The sequence below is a fragment of the Palaemon carinicauda genome, chromosome 3 (genome assembly GCF_036898095.1).
Source record: "Palaemon carinicauda isolate YSFRI2023 chromosome 3, ASM3689809v2, whole genome shotgun sequence".
Classification (NCBI taxonomy): domain Eukaryota; kingdom Metazoa; phylum Arthropoda; class Malacostraca; order Decapoda; family Palaemonidae; genus Palaemon; species Palaemon carinicauda.
The window spans coordinates 106194476-106199475 of record NC_090727.1 but is presented as its reverse complement, the minus strand read 5'-3'; the positions used below and the strand labels follow the sequence as shown (position 1 = coordinate 106199475).

Here is a 5000-nt window from a genome sequence, read left to right as displayed (position 1 = left end):
CATGCATTCCCAGGCGAACCAGCAGGCAGAGGTCATTTACATGACCTCCAACTGGGGTTTCAAGCGTGGGCCTACGCGACAAATCCCCCCCCCCCCCCCACTACCAAGTTACAGTTACTGCTGGAACTGTGGCAAAAAAAAAAAAAAACATTCTCATCAAAATATACTTTAAACCCAAACCCCAACATTACTATTTTGCCGTTGTTCGCTCTGGGTGCACAAAACCTCAACCCCCCCCCCCCCCCCCCCCCCCAAAAAAAAAAAACGCAAATAGCAACAAGCTACAAAGTCTGAACAAGGCAAGTTCACATATTTCATTACAGTAGTTGTGCTTTTAGTTATGAGTAAAATAAAAACTATAACCACATAAATACACAAGATATATAATGTGATTAAATGAAACCAAAAACAAACTCAAAAAGATTAATACTCAAAAAAGAAAGAGAACAAAAATGGCAGTAATTAACTCTGAAAACCAATACATACGAGTGAGTATGAGTAAACAAATTACTGAAAAAGGTTACCTAGGTATAAAGCAAAAAATTATAGCAAGTGATTCTGAGAACAATGCATATCTTGACAACTTTAGACAAGCAAGAACTAAGAACCAAAATATCCAAAGGTTACACATTAGCAACTGAAATCCGAAGACTTCCTTGAGTAAAACAAATCATTCAAAAAAAGTACTCAACTTAGGATTTTAATCCTGAGGCTCGCCTAAGCGACAACTTTGCTACTCTTAGATCACAGGGGAGGCGTTACATGTCTCAGTCTCACTCTCCTCCCTGGATTCTGTAATTAGAGACATGGTAATAATAACAGTTGACAAAAAAAATAGTACATAAAACCAAACCATTCCCTATGGAAAAGAAAAATATAAGCCAGGACCAGGGACAGCCAGGCAATGGCTGCTGATGACTCGGCAGGTAGCCTTATATGGCTCCCCAAATCCCACGTCCTTAATCACAAGAAACTATCGAGCTTGAGCGGGTCTCGAACCCTAGTCTAGCAGATCGCGAGGCAGGGACGTTTCCAATAGGCAACCCACAAGGCCTAAGTAAATGATATATTCATGTTTGACTTTAGGTGGTAGAGAGCTACTCTTTGAATCTACATCAAAAGCTGTGAAATACTCTTTGTGTGCAAAAGAAAATTATATCAATGACTTATTATTATTATTATTATTATTATTATTATTACTACTACTACTACTACTACTACAACCACAGTTGGAAAAGCAGGATGCCAATAGTCCAAGGGCTCCAACAGGGAAAATAGCCCAGAGAGGAAAGGAAATAGGGAAATGACCTAAAAGAGAAGTTTAAGAACAATACAAACATTAAAATCAATTTCAAAATAACACGAGGAAGAGAAATAGATAGTGCCCGAGTGTACCCTCAAGCAAGAGAACCCTTATCATAACGAAGCAAACGTAATATAAAAATGTTAGAAGATTTGAATTTATCTATCTTATCTGTTTCATCGTTTATCTATCTGTCTATCTATCTATATACTTTTGGAGGCCCTAATACCGGCTCTCATATCAGTTAATTTGCAAAACTCTTTATTTGTCCACTTTTTCATGAAATTTTATTAGACCTAGTCTGCGGTGTCACAGTTACGTTCTAACTAGCTATTTTGATTTTTTTTTTCCTTGAACGTCTCCAAGTCTTCGGTCTTTTTAGATTCTTGAACATCCTATTAATTAAACCGAGTGCAGCAGAGCTACGACTAGATTGATTAAGTTAATCAAATTATATAACTTTCTGCAAGGGAGAAAGCCTTAGGCCTTAATTCAATCAGACGAAAGCAAATTGAAACAGCCTGTACGTTCCTTCAACCTTAATCCAAAACTTTGGAATTACTTTCCCTCTTAAAAGACTATCGGCATTCCATAATGTCTTGAGATAAGAGAGGACCGCCGGAGGATAAGACTCTGAGGGAATCCTCTCTTACAAAGCTTTGCACTTCCCATTGACGTTAGTCTGTGATCGTCCGACATCAAAGATGAATCAATAGGTTTTGAACAATTAGTTCTCTAGGGTTGTTGTGACCTGATTGGTAACGTCTCTGTGTGGTGTTTGCCTGACAGGGGTTCGAATCCCGGTCAGACTCGTTAGTGCTATTAGGGTCTGCAACCTTACCCTCCTAGTGACCAAAGTTTGTGGAGTTTCGGGAGCCTATAGGTCTATCTGCTGAGTCCTAGCTTGGGTGAGAGGAGGCTTGGGCGCTAATATATATATGGTCAGTCTCTAGGGCATTGTCCTAATTGCTAGGTCAATGACACTGTCCCTTGCCTCTGCCGTTCATGAGTGACCTTTAAACCTTTAAGGAGAATGTCTTGGGATGGCTAACGACGTTGCCAGCAGTCTGCATAATTCCCACATTACCCGCAGCTACTTTGTGGGAAATAATCCTAAAAATTCACTACTCATTAACCGCTTATGCCCCTCTACTTCTTAGCTTTGGAACTCTTCCTTCTTTGGTTCTCCCTGTCGCTTATAACCTTCCATCTCTCGAGAAGTGTGTCTTAGCTTTCTCCTGTGCTAGATTTAATTTTGAATTTTGGTTTCTCATGGCCCATTTTTTGGATTACTCCTTGTAGGAATAAGTATGAAAAAGCGAAAATATTGATAAATATGTAAATTAATTGGAGATAAAAAAGCAAATGAATATTGATTCATTTGTTGAATTAGTCTCATGTTATTTAAAAAATTGATTAACCAGATGACTTTAAAGGTTAAAAGGTGTCGGGTTTCGACTCCAATTTCGTAAGAATGTCAGTTGGGTAGTCTACCCTCCTCCCTAGATTGCCAAACCACAGCAGTAACCTCCCTAGCAAACAGCTTAAACTCAAGGGGACTTGAACAGCTGTTCATGCGAAGGCAAGGCTCGGTGCGGTACAAATAAGAATCCAATGTATTCATTTATTTCTTTTATGTAAACTTTATTTATTTTTCATATTTATATGAAAAATAAATAGATAAAACAAGAGTCAACGACTGAATGATATGTTGTCAGCGGTACTTTAGTAATTCTAGTACGAATATTTCTAATTATTAAAATAATTATCACAATTATTATTATAACTAATGCTATTTGAGCTATGAGAATAAAAAACCAATAGATGTTGGTTTGGAAGAGTCCATAGTTCCACACCAAGGCTCTTATCATCTCCCTCAGCCTCTTTAGGCAAGAGCCCGTGCTGAGGCAAGGTCAGCTTATTCTAAGCCAACCAACCAATTCTTTCTTATGACGAGGCTTTTTGTTGTTGTTTTTGGGGTTGTGTTGTTGTTGTTTTTGTTTTCTTGTTGTTGTTGTTGTTTTTGTTGGGTTTTTGTTGTTTTCTTGGGTACTTGTTGTTTTTGTTGTTGTTGGGGTTGTTGTTGTTGTTTTTTGTTGTTGTTGTTGAGGATGGGGTTGTTGTTATTGTTGTGCGACATGTAAAGCAGCTTCTATTGTACCCCCATGAAAATCAACACAATAATTCAAGAAGGAAAAAAGGTACAGGGCCACATTTTCTCAATATTTGACTATCATTAAATTTCTCTCATTTTTTAAATCGGTTTTACGATAGAATGTGAAATAGGAGAAAAAGGCAAGAGACTCTCTTAATCCTTTTACGCGAGACAAATTCCTCTCATCTCTCTCTCTCTCTCTCTCTCTCTCTCTCTCTCTCTCGATGACAAAAATCTCTTCGATATTATCCATCCAAGCACCTATGGCAGGGCGCTAGGGCAGCCGATCAGCGCCATCCAGCCAGAGGCAGCCGGGGGGGCCGGGCAATGGCAGCCAGAGTACCCGGACAGTGGCAGCCTGGGCAGCCGGCCTGCAGCAGCCATGGAACCCGGCCAGCAGCAGGCAGGGCGGCTGGCCTTTAGCAGCAGGGGCAGCCGGCCAGTGGCACCCGGCCAGCAGCACCCGGACAGCCGGCCAGGGGTACCCGTGGCAGCAAGCCCGGGGCAGCTGGCCAGCAATGGTCGGTCAGCGGCCGCCGGACACCGATAGCCGGGCAGCGGCAGTTGATTCAGCAGGGCAGTGGCAGCCGGCGGCAGCCGGGGCCGATGGCAGGCGGAAGCCGGGGCCGTCGGCCGGCGGCAGCCGAATCCGACAGCCGCCGGCAGCCGGGGCTCCCGGGCCGCACGGGCAGCCAGCCAGCAACAGCCGGGGCGACCGGCCAGAGGCAGCTGGGGCCCTAGGAAAGCAGCAACCGGCCAGCGGCAGCCGGCCAGCGGTAGCCTGCCAAGGGCAGCCGGCCAGCGGCAGCCAGCCAACGGTAGCCGGCCAACGGCAGCCAGCCAGCGGTAGCCGGCCAGGGGCAACGGGCCAGCGGCAGCCAGAGTAGCCAGCCAGCACATCCGGGACAGCCGGGGAAGCCGGCCAGGGGCAGCCGGCCAGCGGCAGCCAGCCAGCGGCAGCCGGCCAACGGCAGCCAGCCAGCGGTAGCCGGCCAGGGGCAACGGGCCTAGCGGCAGCCAGAGTAGCCAGCCAGCGGCAGCCAGGGCAGCCGGGGGAAGACGGCCATGGGCAGCCGGCCAGCGGCAGGCGGGGCAGCCAGCCAGCGGTAGCTGGCCAGGGGCAGCCGGCCAGCGGCAGCCGAGGCAGCCGACCAGCGGTAGCCGGCCAGGGGCAGCCGTCCAGCGGTAGCCAGGGCAGCCGACGAGCGGTAGCCGGCCATGGGCAGCAGGTCAGCGGTAGCCGGCCAGGGGCAGCCGGCCAGCGGTAGCCGGCCAGGGGCAGCCGGAGAGGGCCAGCAGGCCAGGGGCAGCCAGCCAGCGGCAGCCAGGGCAGCCAGCCAGGGGCAGCCGGCCAGCAGCAGCCGGCCAGGGGCAGCCGGCCAGGGGCAGCCAGCCAGCAGCAGCCAGGGCAGCCGACCAGCGGCAGCCGTGGCAGCCAGCTAGCAGTAGCCGGCCAGGGGCATCCAGCCAGGGGCATCCGGCCAGGGGCAGCGGGCCAGCGGAAGCCGGCCAGAGGCAGCGGGCCGGCGGAAGCAGGCCAGG

At 47.9% G+C, this 5000-nt stretch overlaps 1 protein-coding gene across 1 annotated transcript in view; it reads right to left on the bottom strand.

Annotated features, from left to right (window-relative positions):
• The window catches only part of LOC137633256 (uncharacterized), a 17233-nt gene that overhangs the window by 201 nt on the left and 12032 nt on the right, over positions 1-5000 (bottom strand). The window lies entirely within an intron of this gene.